The following is a 17729-nucleotide window of genomic DNA, read 5'->3' as shown; positions in this document are numbered from 1 at the left end:
ATTATTATTGTTATATAGTTATTATTAGATATTGTACAGGTTATTGTTATGATTATTATTATGATATAGTTATTATTAGATATTGTGCAGGTTATTGTTATGATTATTATTATTGTTCAATAGTTATTATTAGATATTGTGCAGGTTATTGTTATGATGATTATTGTTATATAGTTATTATTAGATATTGTACAGGTTATTGTTATGATTATTATTATTATATAGTTATTATTAGATATTGTGCAGGTTATTGTTATGATTATTATTATTATATAGTTATTATTAGATATTGTGCAGGTTATTGTTATGATTATTATTATTATATAGTTATTATTAGATATTGTACAGGTTATTGTTATGATTATTATTGTTATATAGTTATTATTAGATATTGTGCAGGTTATTGTTATGATTATTATTGTTATATAGTTATTATTAGATATTGTACAGGTTATTGTTATGATTATTGTTATATAGTTATTATTAGATATTGTACAGGTTATTGTTATGATTATTATTGTTATATAGTTATTATTAGATATTGTGCAGGTTATTGTTATGATTATTATTGTTATATAGTTATTATTAGATATTGTACAGGTTATTGTTATGATTATTATTGTTATATAGTTATTATTAGATATTGTACAGGTTATTGTTATGATTATTATTATGATATAGTTATTATTAGATATTGTGCAGGTTATTGTTATGATTATTATTATTGTTCAATAGTTATTATTAGATATTGTACAGGTTATTGTTATGATGATTATTGTTATATAGTTATTATTAGATATTGTGCAGGTTATTGTTATGATTATTGTTATATAGTTATTATTAGATATTGTGCAGGTTATTGTTATGATTATTATTGTTATATAGTTATTATTAGATATTGTGCAGGTTATTGTTATGATTATTATTATATAGTTATTATTAGATATTGTACAGGTTATTGTTATTATTATTATTATTGTTATATAGTTATTATTAGATATTGTACAGGTTATTGTTATGATTAATATTGTTATATAGTTATTATTAGATATTGTGCAGGTTATTGTTATTATTATTATTGTTATATAGTTATTATTAGATATTGTACAGGTTATTGTTATGATTAATATTGTTATATAGTTATTATTAGATATTGTGCAGGTTATTGTTATGATTATTTTTGTTTAGAATGAGAGAATGAAGTGAGGCGACTGTTCAGATGGATTTTGTCTGCTTGTTCTGTGATCATTCCAAAACTTAATAGATTTGTCTAAAATTTTAAATCGAAATTGGAGGAGTGGGAGTATGTAGAAGGACACAAGGATCAGTACAAGGATCAGGTCATGATGGAGGATCAGCAGCCCCTCACATCACCAGGTAATAGACATGACTATATACACACGTCCTCTCATTATATGTATGTAAAGAATGAATACAGTCTCTGTATGTGTTCCCTACAGTCAGATCCAGTAAGAGAACAGCAGCAGAGAGGTGTCCCCGTCCTCTTCTTCCCCAGGATCAGGATCAGGTAGATGGAGATATTCCCTATGATCTGTAGAAGGGCTGTGAAGCTCTTGTGGTCAGTCCCCTCACCCTCCATGACTCCTCATCTCCTGCTCATCTATAAAATCCCATGTGACTTGTCCTTCTGACTTATGACTTTTATAATATTTTTTCCACATCTTATGATACAGGAAGAAGATCTGATCTATATTAATGCTCCAGAGTTGAAGGAAGAAGAAGAGACAGATGTAAGCGGTGATGAGCAGTATAAGGAGGACATTGCCACAGGGAAAGATATGATCTATGTTAATGCTACAGACATAAAGGAAGAAGAAGAAGAGACAGATGTGAACAGTGATGAGCAGTATAAGGAACATATTCCTACAGGGAAAGATCTGATCTATATTAATGCTACAGACATAAAGGAAGAAGAAGAAGAGACAGATGTGAGCAGTGATGAGCAGTATAAGGAGGACATTCCTACAGGGAAAGATCTGAACTATATTAATACCACAGACATAAAGGAAGAAGAAAAGACAGATGTGAGCAGTGATGAGCAGTATAAGGAGGACATTCCTTCAGGTAACTGCCTAGGTGAGTAATAACCACTAATTTCAGAAAATAGTCACAGATTCTACTAATTCACTGGCTGCATTAACTTTTTGGCGAAGTTGTGGTGTAACTAGAGTCCTTCATGCTCCAAGGCTAATTTTGGACCACAGGCCCTTCTATGTCCATTTCCTATAGTCAGTCCCCCTTCTATACCTCTACACTATTACTATGCCCCTTGTGTGCCCTGAAAATATTCTGATCCTTCTGTTCACCCCACACTGTTTATATGCCCCAGTTTGTGAAAGTGGGACAAAAATCTCTCCCCATCATTCCCACCAGAGTGACTGTGTCCTTCGTCCGATGTAATTTGGTGTTGTCTGCTCAATGATCTCATTGTGTACCTGGCAGACATCACTAGCTGCTCAAGTACACTGCCTGCAGTCTAAAAGTGGTGTGAAACAAAAACTTTGCCAGGTTCGCTTCGAGAAATAATGCAGTAGACAGACACGCTACCTAATGCAGTAGACAGACAGCTTTTGGAGCCCGATTGACTTTCAGCTCAGATATTGGCAGCTAATTAGAGACACCTATTATGTGCTCAGGCCTTTCAAAGAGGCAACAAGATTTGTCAGCAAGGACAAAAGTGGAATTGTCATGTTGTCATGTTGGGCAGGGAACAGTGCACTCCTATTCCCAGATCCACTGTCCCTGCCTACTTGCGTAATTGCCCAAAAAACAGCGATTCCACAACTTGGAGACAGTCCCTGTTCTGGACTAAGTGCAGGGGGATCACAAGACAAAAAATAAACAATACAGTACAGGTCAGAGAAAAATGGTCAGGAAACAAGGGGTAAACATGCACAAGATACAAAACACAAATGGGAACAAACATTCAGTGAGAGAATTGTCAGCAACCCCCTTCCTCAAGGCAAAAGCAACCATTGGCTAGACGTCCACAACTCCCGATTTATGATGATGAAGCCAAACATTAGAAAAGTTTAACCCTTTGGGCATAACCAAGTCCAGTCATTTCTAGAATTAGTGATGTTCCATCATTGTAAGTGTTTGCTCTGAGAAGAATATCCGGGAGATGACATTGTTGATGCCGCTGTTGTCCTCACATCTTTGTCCTCTTGGAAGGTCCTGAGTAGATGACGTCCCTGATGAGCCGCCTCTGCCTGAGCCCAATATAACACAAGCTCCCGGCTTTGGTGATCTGGTACATGATAGAATCATTCAACGTTCACCAAAAGGACATGGTTGGCGCTGCCTGTAGACCATTCGTTCCAGGACTTCAACGTACACCGGATTATGTGCTTAAATATACTGCTGTAACATAGTCCACATCACATAGTCCCAATTATACATCCGGAAGGAAGAAAAACTGGGCACTTACCAGCGCTGTGTATCTTGTTTCATACATACAACACTGGCACATTACATGATGTGCGGGGATTCTACAAGGAAAGGAACTTACACATTGATGACGCGCCTCATCCAGGCCCCAGGAGCATGATGGGAAGTATATGTATATCACTGCCCATACACCTCATCAGACACAGGGGATATACATTGCTGGTGAGTGCTGCATTTTTCTTCCTTCTGGATATATGGTATAATCATTGATGGTCTTACACTACTTGTACAGATTCTCCAGCATATGGCGGCAGGGCCCATCCCCCCAAATCACGTTCCGGAAAAATAAATCTCTGAAAAACATTCTAGCTCCTAGCAAATTAAAGGACATCAAGAAAACCAATCTCCTGAGTGGAGGCATTGTGGGATCTTTCAAATGTGGCACAAAAAACTGCAAATGCTGTGTGAACATCAAGAACCGATACCAGGGTTTCATCTCAAGAATCACAGGTGAATACCACAATTTGAAAAGTATGATGAACTGCAAAACCACATACCCATCTATCTCCTGGAATGCCCGTGCGGGATACAGTACGTCGGCAGAAGGACACAGATGCTCAGTAGCAGACTAAACAAGCATCACTCCACAGTGTTTCATGACATGCCGCTGAGAAACACAATAGCGATTTCTCCAAATTTTCTGTGATTCCGATCGAACAACTATCCACCTCTTGCAATAGAAGATTCACACAACTCTGCCGCCGTGAAAATTACTGGATTTACACATAACAACACTGCAAATTCCCAGCCATAAGTTTAAAACAATGTTACAACCCGATTGGTCCAAACCTAATCCACACCAACTAGAGACAGCGCCATAGACCAGTTTTTACAGTAGGCGCCTTCCTGATTGGTCCACACGCCATCAAGGACCAGTACCCGATTGGCTACGTTTATCCCCATCTTGAACGCAAATATACGCCCCAACACATACATCGGGGGCCATTCTATCTATCGCGTGTTTACTGTCACAGTAGGCGCTTTCCCGATTGGCTAAGATGCCATCAAGTACTTGAATCCGATTGGTTACTATACCGACTATCCTCTTCTTTGTACGCCCCTAATGCAGTTTTTTCATAGTTTTTTTTTGCCGTCACAGTAGGCACGTGCCTGATTGGCCAACACGCCATGAAGTAACTAAATCTGATTGGTCACCACGTCCATAGCATCTTCTGAGTATACGCCTCCCCATACGCCTCAATGGGCTATCCTTCCCCATTGGTTTTCCTGCCGTCTCAGGTGCTACGATGATTGGTTAATACGCCATCAAGCGCCGAAATCTGATTGGCTACCTCACCTGTAGCTTTCACACGTAACTGTACGCACACACATACGCCGCAGTACTCCTCTGAAGCATCCAAACAATGTCTCCCCATTGGTCGCTCCCACCCCACGTGACATAAAAACATCACACTAACACCATTCTGTGATTGGTCCCCGCAATTTGTGAATGGAATCGATCATAAACCCGCCCGATTTTAAAATCCCATCTGTACACCTCCCCTCTAGCTCTGTCTCTAAGTTTTTGTTCCCTTTATGACTCATTATGTATATTTACGTCCTGGGGCCATCAAGGGTATATGGACAGGGCTCGAGCCCGCTCCATACCCGGGGGACGCCGCTACTACCTGATCTCTGCAGATGGCGCTGTCAGAGTTGGCAGCAACATTTAAACCGCCGTTATAGGTGACATTGGTGGCGCAGTGCCAGCTTATGGCAGGCGGTACGAATACTGCGCCAATCTGATGGATCAATGCAGTACATAGAAAATGACCCCTCTTTTCCTGTTTTCGCCCAAAATAAATATATTTAGTATCACTGTGTATGGAATTGTGGGAACTATTAAAATATGTTATTGATCCTGTTCGGTGAATAGTCTAAACAAACAAAAAAAATTGCAGGGGATAAAAAAAAAAAAACATTTTAGTCACATCAAAAAATTGCAGGTCACATCACAAAAATAAAATAGCCCTTACAAAGTTCCATATACAGAAAACTAAAGAAAAGTTATGGTGGGTCACAATATGGCGATTTTAAGAGAACCTGTCACCAAACTAAACTTTTAATATATTGTTCCTTATGTAACTATAAGACACTTTGCTTTTTACTTGCTTTTAAAATTCTCAACCTTTATATGTTTTTAATGTCAAAACAAGAGGAACACAAACATTTGCGGATCAAGAAATATTTTATTCGTACAAAAAGCATAAAAAGCTAGATAATAAAATGACAAATACAGTAATAATAGTCACAGTGGACCAAGACTAGGAGCGGTGGCTAAGATAAAAAAATGTATAGTACATAGTATAGGGAAAGACATGTTATGATCCGTCCTCAGATTATAGAGTATAGCCCACAAGTGCATAATGGAAAATGGCCAAAAGGAAAAGTAACATAAATTACAATAAGAATAAAGTACATTAATCAAAAATAGTAACATACATATAAATCCCCAGTGGGAAACATGACCTTATTAGCCACACACTGAACCCGACGCTTCGCTCACTGCTTCATCCGGGGCGTCACGCCCTGGATGAAGCAGTGAGCGAAACGTCGGGTTCAGTGTGTGGCTTTGTAGGTTCATGTCTCCTACTGGGGATTTATATGTATGTTATTATTTTTAATTAATGTACTTTATTCTTATTGTATTTTGTGTTACTTTTCCTTTTGGCCATTTTCCATTATGCACTTGTGGGCTATACTCTATAATCTGAGGACGGATCATAACATGTCTTTCCCTATACTATGTACTATACATTTTTTATCTTAGCCACCGCTCCTAGTCTTGGTCCACTGTGACTATTATTACTGTATTTGGCATTTTATTATCTAGCTTTTTATGCTTTTTGTACTAATACAATATTTCATGATCCACAAACGTTTGTGTTCATCTTGTTTTGAAATTTTGTTAACGTTGGGTCAGTTACCTTAACAGGGGTTTATTTAATTGTTTATGTTTTTAATGCGAAAAGACGGCCACTAGGTGGCTCTGTTCTGTTCCCTGCGCAAGTCAAACTGTTAGTTTGGTCTCCACTTGGATTTGCAGAAGTCCAAACTCAGGAAGTGCATGCGGGGCATGGCGGGGCACAGCTCTCGCAGGCTTCAGTGACATCGCGCCTGCTGGGGAACGCCCCCTTTCTCCTGCCGGGAGCTCACACAATGTAGCTCATACACGCCTTGGCCCCGCGTTATAGAAAGGAAGAGGACTCAGGACGTACAGGTACGCCCTGTGTCCTTAAGGGGTTATAGGATGTTTTCCTATGGAGATTGCACGAATCGGGGCACGATAAAATGAAATGGCAGAACGGTATAGGTTAATAGTTCTATAAGCTTTTCCTAAGTCAAAAGAAAATGTATAAATTGATTTAAAGGGGCATGTATGGGATCCAGATCCCGTCGATTGCACCAATCAGACCAAATTCTCCAAATGATCCGTAAGCTGACCTGGTACCTGGTGCCCAAGCGTCAGAGAGGATGTCCTGACCTGATTGTAAAAGGTCAATATTAGATTCTGATGGCCTTAAATTAACCATGATACTAGAGTTAAAGGGGTACTCCCGCCCTAAGACATCTTATCCCCTATCCAAAGGATAGATGAGGAAAGAAAGTATTTTTTTAAATTCAACCCTTAAAGGGGTACTCCGGTGCTTAGACATCTTTTCCCCTATCCAAAGTATAGGGGATAAGATGCCTGATCGCGGGAGTCCCGCCGCAGGGGACCCCCGTGATCTTGCACGCGGCACCCCGTTTGTAATCTGATTACCGGCGACCACGCGGCCGGCGGCGTGTGACATCACGCCTCCACCCCCGTGTGACGTGATTGCTGTCACGCTCCCTCCCATAGACTTGCATTGAGGGGCAGAGGCGTGACGTCACACGCCGCCAGCCGCGTGGTCGCCGGTTATCACGCTCCGGGGACTGATTACAAACGGGGTGCCGCGTGCAAGATCCCGGGGGTCCCCAGCGGCGGGACTCCCGCTATCAGGCATCTTATCCCCTATCCTTTGGATAGGGGATAAGATGTCTAAGCACCGGAGTACCCCTTTAAGGGGGTGAAAAAGGGGTTGAAAGTTTGTATGGAAGTCTGTCATTTTTTGAAGCTAGAACCATAAAACTTTGTTTTTAGGCTAACATTTAGAGATAAAGAAACACGTGTTTTAACGTTTTCTAAAATTCCACCCCTGAAGGGGTGAAACGGGGGTTCAAAGCTTGTATGAATTAAGATTAGGTTGATTTTTGAATTCGAAAATTTGCACCATTACTCTTAAATAAAATGTCTGTCTGTATCTGTATTTACATAATAATAATCCTCCGAAAAATCAATCAAAACAGGAAAACATTTGCACGCGCTGCACCCGGACAGTATATAAGCAGTATGAGAAGGCAGGTTCCCCCTTTTTGTTTCTTTATTCTGACTATAATTTACCTTTAGTTTGGTATCTATCACAATGAATGTAGAATTGTTGAAAATAGATGGGACTATGGTCCCCACAACGTTCTTCCTGTAATTGGAGATGGAGTCTGTTTGTTTGGGGCCATTTCTTATATATTGGATGACACAAGTGATGGCCAGGGAGGTTCGCGAGTAAATCGTTAGCCATGTAGTAACCAACTGGGAAGAGTTTTCCATTATGTTCCACGATAGTAACGGGGACAATTACTTTAGTGCCGCAGAGTCCTACAGGACATGTCACGCTCTTTTACTTATGGTAGTTTATGTGAGCTGGAAGCTGCTGGACAACAATCCAAAGGCCTTGTGCGCAGACTCGGTAGAAGTCCTCGAAGGATGACGATCTTCAATTCCATGGAACAGCAGATGTAATGGTTGTTAGAATTCGGGTTGTTTGGAGGCCCGTAGACTTTACCCAAAGCGGCCTCATTACTATAGGATCGTAAAAAGTAGATCTGTTACCCCAAATTTAATGCGAGCGAAGCCGCGAACAAAATCTAGTGTGTATATATATATATATATATATATATATATATATATACACAGTATAGGTAAAAGTAATGTATAAATGTATATAGATAAATTAATATAAAAAATAAATAGAAATTAGTATATTAATTAATATATAAGAATTCATAAATCAATGTAAATATATAAAATAGTATGAAATTATGATATATGAACCTGTACGCCCTAAGCCCGGACCCGGTGTTTAAACGGGGTCATTCTAGTCATAGCCGGGACCCTGGGCTAATAGCGCGCGGCAACCCTTCAGACGCGGCTATTAACCCTTCAGACGTGGCGATCAAAGTTGACCGCTGCATCTGAAAGTGAAAGTAAACGCTTCCCGGCAGCTCATTCGGGCTGATTGGGACATTGCGATAAAATCGTGATGTCCTGATCAGCTAGGACGCGATCGGAGGTCTCCTTACCTTGCTCCGTCACGTCCGATCGGCGTAATCGAGCCCCTATCTCACTGATCCATGCAAAGCTATGGCTTTGCAGAGATCAGGGTAAAAGATCAGTGTGTGCAGTGTTATAGGTCCCTATGGGATCTATAACACTGCAAAAAAAGTTAACAAAGATCATTTAACCCCTTCCCTATTAAAAGTTTGAATCACCCCCCTTTTCCCATAAAAAAAAAAACAGTGTAAATAAAAATAAACATATGTGGTATCACCACGTGCGGAAATGTCCAAACTATAAAAATATATCATTAATTAAACCGCACGGTCAATGGCGTACGCGCCAAAAAAAACTAAGTCCAAAATGGCGTATTTTTGGTCACTTTTTATATCATAAAAAAATGAATAAAAAGCGTTCAAAAAGTCTGATCAATACGAAAATGGTACCGTTAAAAACTTCCGATCACGGTGCAAAAAATTTGCTTTCATACCGCCCCGTATGCAGAAAAATAAAAAAGTTATAGGGGTCAGAAGATGACATTTTTAAACATATAAATTTTCCTGCATGTAGTTATGATTTTTTCCAGAAGTGCGACAAAATCAAACCTATATAAGTAGGGTATCATTTTAACCGTATGGACCTACAGAATAATGATAAGGTGTCATTTTTACCAAAAAATTTACTGTGCAGAAACGGAAGCCCCCAAAAGTTACAAAATGGTGTTTTTTCTTCAATTTTGTCGCACAATGCATCTCAATACACTTCCATACCTATGTATATATACAGGCTGCGCCATTTCTATGGATACACCTTAATAAAATAGAAATGGTTGGTGATATTATCTTCCTGTTTGTGGCTCATTAGTATATGTGAGGGGGGAAACTTTTCAAGATGGGTGGTGACCATGGCGGCCATTTTGAAGTCGTCCATTTTGAATCCAACTTTTTGTTTTTTCAATAGGAAGAGGGTCATGTGACACATCAAACTTATTGGGAATTTCACAAGAAAAACAATGATGTGTTTGGTTTTAACGTAACTTTATTCTTTTATGAGTTATTTACAAGTTTCTGACCATTATAAAATGTGTTCAATGTGCTGCACATTGTGTTGGATTGTCAATGCAACCCTCTTCTCTATATACTGCTATATACTACTATATACACCGCAGGAGAAATGCTAGAACAGGCTTCCAGTATCCGTACACACTGCTATATACTACTATATACACCACAGGAGAAATGCTAGCACAGGCTTCCAGTATCTGTATACACTGCTATATACTACTATATACACCGCAGGAGAAATGCTAGCACAGGCTTCCAGTATCCGTATACACTGCTATATACTACTATATACACCGCAGGAGAAATGCTAGCACAGGCTTTCAGTATCCGTATACACTGCTATATACTACTATATACACCGCAGGAGAAATGCTAGCACAGGCTTCCAGTATCCGTATACACCGCTATATACTACTATATACACCGCAGGAGAAATGCTAGCACAGGCTTCCGGTATCCGTATACACTGCTATATACTACTATATACACCGCAGGAGAAATGCTAGCACAGGCTTCCAGTATCCGTATACACTGCTATATACTACTATATACACCGCAGGAGAAATGCAAGCACAGGCATCCTGTATCCGTAGACACTGCTATATACTACTATATACACCGCAGGAGAAATGCTAGCACAGGCTTCCAGTATCCGTATACACTGCTATATACTACTATATACACCGCAGGAGAAATGCTAGCACAGGCTTCCAGTATCCGTATACACTGCTATATACTACTATATACACCGCAGGAGAAATGCTAGCACAGGCTTCCAGTATCCGTATACACTGCTATATACTACTATATACACCGCAGGAGAAATGCTTGCACAGGCTTCCAGTATCCGTATACACTGCTATATACTACTATATACACCGCAGGAGAAATGCTAGCACAGGCTTCCAGTATCCGTATACACTGCTATATACTACTATATACACCGCAGGAGAAATGCTAGCACAGGCTTCCAGTGTCCGTATACACTGCTATATACTACTATATACACCGCAGGAGAAATGCTAGCACAGACTTCCAGTGTCCGTATACACTGCTATATACTACTATATACACCGCAGGAGAAATGCTAGCACAGGCTTCCAGTATCCGTATACACTGCTATATACTACTATATACACCGCAGGAGAAATGCAAGCACAGGCATCCTGTATCCGTAGACACTGCTATATACTACTATATACACCGCAGGAGAAATGCTAGCACAGGCTTCCAGTATCCGTAGACACTGCTATATACTACTATATACACCGCAGGAGAAATGCTAGCACAGGCTTCCAGTATCCGTATACACTGCTATATACTACTATATACACCGCAGGAGAAATGCTAGCACAGGCTTCAAGTATCCGTATACACTGCTATATACTACTATATACACCGCAGGAGAAATGCTAGCACAGGCTTCCAGTATCCGTATACACTGCTATATACTACTATACACACCGCAGGAGAAATGCTAGCACAGGCTTCCAGTATCCATATACACTGCTATATACTACTATATACATCGCAGGAGAAATGCTAGCACAGGCTTCCAGTATCCGTATACACTGCTATATACTACTATATACACCGCAGGAGAAATGCTAGCACAGGCTTCCAGTATCCGTATACACTGCTATATACTACTATATACACCGCAGGAGAAATGCTAGCACAGGCTTCCAGTATCCGTATACACTGCTATATACTACTATATACACCGCAGGAGAAATGCTAGCACAGGCTTCCAGTATCCATATACACTGCTATATACTACTATATACACCGCAGGAGAAATGCTAGCACAGGCTTCCAGTATCCGTATACACTGCTATATACTACTATATACACCGCAGGAGAAATGCTAGCACAGGCTTCCAGTATCCGTATACACTGCTATATACTACTATATACACCGCAGGAGAAATGCTAGCACAGGCTTCCAGTATCCGTATACACTGCTATATACTACTATATACACCGCAGGAGAAATGCTAGCACAGGCTTCCAGTATCCGTATACACTGCTATATACTACTATATACACCGCAGGAGAAATGCTAGCACAGGCTTCCAGTATCCGTATACACTGCTATATACTACTATATACACCGCAGGAGAAATGCAAGCACAGGCATCCTGTATCCGTAGACACTGCTATATACTACTATATACACCGCAGGAGAAATGCTAGCACAGGCTTCCAGTATCCGTAGACACTGCTATATACTACTATATACACCGCAGGAGAAATGCTAGCACAGGCTTCCAGTATCCGTATACACTGCTATATACTACTATATACACCGCAGGAGAAATGCTAGCACAGGCTTCAAGTATCCGTATACACTGCTATATACTACTATATACACCGCAGGAGAAATGCTAGCACAGGCTTCCAGTATCCGTATACACTGCTATATACTACTATATACACCGCAGGAGAAATGCTAGCACAGGCTTCCAGTATCCGTATACACTGCTATATACTACTATATACACCGCAGGAGAAATGCTAGCACAGGCTTCCAATATCCGTATACACTGCTATATACTACTATATACACCGCAGGAGAAATGCTAGCACAGGCTTCCAGTATCCGTATACACTGCTATATACTACTATATACACCGCAGGAGAAATGCTAGCACAGGCTTCCAGTATCCGTAGACACTGCTATATACTACTATATACACCGCAGGAGAAATGCTAGCACAGGCTTCCAGTATCCGTATACACTGCTATATACTACTATATACACCGCAGGAGAAATGCTAGCACAGGCTTCAAGTATCCGTATACACTGCTATATACTACTATATACACCGCAGGAGAAATGCTAGCACAGGCTTCCAGTATCCGTATACACTGCTATATACTACTATATACACCGCAGGAGAAATGCTAGCACAGGCTTCCAGTATCCATATACACTGCTATATACTACTATATACACCGCAGGAGAAATGCTAGCACAGGCTTCCAGTATCCGTATACACTGCTATATACTACTATATACACCGCAGGAGAAATGCTAGCACAGGCTTCCAGTATCCGTATACACTGCTATATACTACTATATACACCGCAGGAGAAATGCTAGCACAGGCTTCCAGTATCCGTATATACTACTATATACACCGCAGGAGAAATGGTAGCACAGGCTTCCAGTATCTGTATACACTGCTATATACTACTATATACACCGCAGGAGAAATGCTAGCACAGGCTTCCGGTATCCGTATACACTGCTATATACTACTATATACACCACAGGAGAAATGCTAGCACAGGCTTCCGGTATCCGTATACACTGCTATATACTACTATATACACCAGTGTATATGGATACTGGAAGCATGTGCTAGCATTTCTCCTGCGGTGTATATAGTAGTATATAGCAGTGTATACGGATAATGGAAGCCTGTTCTAGCATTTCTCCTGCGGTGTATATAGTAGTATATAGCAGTATATAGAGAAGAGGGTTGCACTGACAATCCAACACAATGGGCAGCACATTGAACACATTTTATAAGTGGTCAGAAACTTGTAAATAACTAGAGATGAGCGAACTTACAGTAAATTTGATTCGTCACGAACTTCTCGGCTCGGCAGTTGATGAATTTACTGTAAGTTCGCACATCTCTATAAATAACTCATGAAAGAATAAAGTTACGTTACAACCAAGCACATCATTGTTTTCCTTGTGAAATTCCCAATAAGTTTGATGTGTCACATGACCCTCTTCCTATTGAAAAAACAAAAGTTGGATTCAAAATGGCCGACTTCAAAATGGCCGCCATGGTCACCACCCATCTTGAAAAGTTTCCCCCCTCACATATACTAATGTGCCACAAACAGGAAGTTATTATCACCAACCATTCCCATTTTATTAAGGTGTATCCATAGAAATGGCCCACCCTGTATACATAAAGTGTGCATATATATATATATATATATATATATATATATATATATATACAGTACAGACCATAAGTTTGGACACCTTCTCATCCAAAGAGTTTTCTTTATTTTCATGACTATGAAAATTGTAGATTTACACTGAAGGCATCAAAACTATGAATTAACACTTGCTGGTGACACTGTTGGGGATTTATTCTAAATTGAAGGCATACTGACCCAGCATGTCTACCACATCATCTTGCAGCGGCTGCTATTCCATCCGGTTTGCGTTTAGTTGCACCATCATTTATTTTTCAACAGGACAATGACCCCAAACACCTCCAGGCTGTGTAAGGGCTATGTGACCAAGAAGGAGAGTGATGGGTGCTGCGCCATGTGACCTGACCTCCACAGTCACCGGACCTGAACCCAATGAAGGCAAAAGGGCCAACAAGTGCTAAGCATCATGGGAACTCCTTCAAGACTGTTGGAAAACCATTTCAGGTGACTACAGCTCATCAAGAAAATGAGTGTGCGAAGCAGTAATCAAAGCAAAAGGAAGAACCTAGAATAGGACAGATTTTCACACTTTTTTGTTATGTCTATAATTCCACATTACTTCATAGTTTTGATGCCTTCAGTGTGAATCTACAATATTCATAGTCATGAAAATAAAGAAAACTCTGAATGAGAAGGTGTCCAAACTTATGGTCTGTACTGTGTGTGTATATATATATATATATATATATATATATATATATACACACACACACACACACACACATACACACACACATAGCAATAAAGTGACTGGTCACTGGTAATGTACTGAGTAGAGATGAGCGAACTTATAGTAAATTCGATTCGTCACGAACTTCTCGGCTCGGCAGTTGATGACTTTTCCTGCATAAATGAGTTCAGCTTTCAGGTGCTCCGGTGGGTTGGAAAAGGTGGATACAGTCCTAGGAGACTCTTTCCTAGGAATGTATCCACCTTTTCCAGCCCACGGGAGCACCTGAAAGCTGAACTAATTCATGCAGGAAAAGACATCAACTGCCGAGCCGAGAAGTTCGTGACGAATCGAATTTACTGTAAGTTCGCTCATCTCTAGTAATGAGACCAGGGAGAAATAAAATAATAACTTATAAGTATAATAATAATGAAGGAAAATCATAACGAAATTTTATTTGGGTGGAAAAATGTATTATACTAAATACAAATGAAGTATATATATATATATATATATATATTAATTGGGCTAAATAATGTATGAATAAATTAATAGATAATGAACTATATATGATGAAATAATAAATGAATAATTAATTATGTATAAAATGAATGAAATAAATGAATTTAAAACATATGAGGTAAGTGACTGAGAGAAAATTGAGCAGTACTTATCTTTGACAGAGCAGCAAAGAAAGAGGGAGTGGCTTATGGTTCGGTCCCTTATATAACAGCTGGACTATACCATTATGAACTACCAGTTATCATATGTTATATGAACTAAAGATATTTTTCTTTGATATTATTTCTGTTAACCCTTTATTTGCTGCTATAAAAACAGTAAAGAAAGATAAAGCATAATGTGAGTCTCCGTCCTGTAATAAAATCTCTCTTCTTCTTGGCAGATGACTGTATCGGGAGATCAGAGGAGAATCTTCTATCTTCAGATTATAAAGCAGATGATGATATCACACAAGATACATATGAAGAACATTCCATTATCCCAGATACACCCTCAGCTCTTCACAGCCAAGATCTCTCCTCTCATCCTGTTATACGAGGTCTATCTTTTGATCCATTACAGTTTGTAAAGCAAAATAAGAAGAAGCCATTTTCATGTTCAGAATGTGGGAAAAGTTTTACTCACAAATCAAGTCTTAGTGAACATCAAAACATTCACACAGGAGAGAAGCCATTTTCATGCACAAAATGTGGGAAATGTTTTACTCACAAAACAAGTCTTCGTGATCATCAAATATCACACACAGGAGAGAAGCCATTTTCATGTTCAGAATGTGGGAAATGTTTTGCTCAGAAATCACATCTTGTTAAACATGAAAAAACTCACACAGGAGAGAAGCCATTTTCATGTTCTGAATGTGGGAAAGGTTTTGCTCAGAAATCAACTCTTGTTAGACATCAAACAACTCATACAGGAGAGAAGCTATTTTCATGCACAAAATGTGGGAAATGTTTTACTCACAAAATAAGTCTTCATGGTCATCAAATAACACACACAGGAGAGAAGCTATTTTCATGTTCAGAATGTGGGAAATGTTTTGCCCAGAAATCACTTCTTGTTAAACATGAAAAAACTCACACAGGAGAGAAGCCATTTTCATGTTCTGAATGTGGGAAAGGTTTTGCTCATAAATCAGATCTTATTAGACATCAAACTACTCATACAGGAGAGAAGCCATTTTCATGCACAAAGTGTGGGAAATGTTTTACTCAAAAAACAAGTCTTCGTGATCATCAAATAACACACACAGGAGAGAAGCCATTTTCATGTTCAGAATGTGGGAAATGTTTTTCTCTGAAATCAAATTTTGTCACGCATCAAAGAATTCACACAGGAGAGAAATCATTTTCATGTGCAGAATGTGAGAAATATTTTATTCAAAAATCAGATCTTATTAGACATCAAAGAACTCACACAGGAGATAAGCCATTTTCATGCACAGAATGTGGGAAATGTTTTACCCACAAATCAACTCTTAGTGATCATCAAAAAACTCACACAGGAGAGAAACCATTTTCATGCACAGAATGTAGAAAATGTTTTACTCTGAAATCTAGCCTTGTTGATCATCAAAAAACTCACACAGGAGAGAAGCCATTTTTATGCACAGAATGTGGGAAATGTTTTACTATGAAATCACATCTTGCTAAACATCAAAGAACTCATACAGGGGAAAAGCCATTTTCCTGTTCTGAATGTGGGAAAGGTTTTGCTCAGAAATCACATCTTGTTAAACATCAAAGAACTCACACAGGGGAGAAGTCATTTTCATGTTCAGAATGTGGGAAATGTTTTACTGACAAACCAAATCTTGTTAAACATCAAAGAACTCACACAGGAGAGAAGCCATTTTCATGTTCAGAATGTGGGAAATGTTTTGCTGACAAATCAAATCTTATTAAACATCAAAGAACTCACACTGGAGAAAAGTAATTTTCATGTTCAGAATGTGGAAAACATTTTACTCAGAACCCACATCTTGTTAAACATCAAATAACCCACAAAGAAAATAAGCAATTTTCTTGTTTACTATGTGGGAAATGTTTTATTAAGAAATCAAGCCTTGTTCGTCATCAAAAAACCCACACAGGGGAGAAGCCCTTCATGTTCAGAATGTGGGAAATATTCTACTGAGAAATCACCACTTACCAGACATCTAAGAATTCACACAGGAAAGAAGACAATTCAGAGTAATAAATGATGCAGATAAGACATCTATATATTCACCATGTACATAGGATATCTGACATTTATACATATATCATATACTGCATCTCCAAACTTGTTCCCAATTGTTAATAAAAGTTTTCTTTTAGAACGTAGTCACCGATTCAGCGATGTCATCACTATAGTTTACATGGTAGGAAAAGAGTGTGATATATGGTTGTGATATTCACTGCTTCTCATGGAGAAGACCCAACAGGCATAATCCATGGGGAGCTGCTACTGGAGACCCAAACACCTCAGAGAGAAGGGACTTATTCCAGTGATGAAGAATTCCAGGACATGACCAGATTAGAGACAGAAATCACTTGTGTATAGGTGACGAGGCTCTTCGGGGAGGGATCATTTGTTATGTGTATAGGTGACTGTCACGATGCCGGCTGGCAGGTAGTGGATCCTCTGTGCCAGAGAGGGATTGGCGTGGACCGTGCTAGAGGATCGGTTCTAAGTCACTACT

General features: G+C 39.2%; 1 pseudogene; it reads left to right on the top strand.

The window, feature by feature from the left end:
* The first annotated feature begins 1026 nt into the window (after positions 1-1026).
* On the top strand, positions 1027-17182 carry LOC130302710 (oocyte zinc finger protein XlCOF6-like; annotated as a pseudogene).
* The last annotated feature ends 547 nt before the right edge of the window (positions 17183-17729 follow it).

This window comes from Hyla sarda, chromosome 1 (assembly GCF_029499605.1).
Source record: "Hyla sarda isolate aHylSar1 chromosome 1, aHylSar1.hap1, whole genome shotgun sequence".
NCBI lineage: Eukaryota > Metazoa > Chordata > Amphibia > Anura > Hylidae > Hyla > Hyla sarda.
This window is presented reverse-complemented; position numbering and strand designations above follow the sequence as displayed.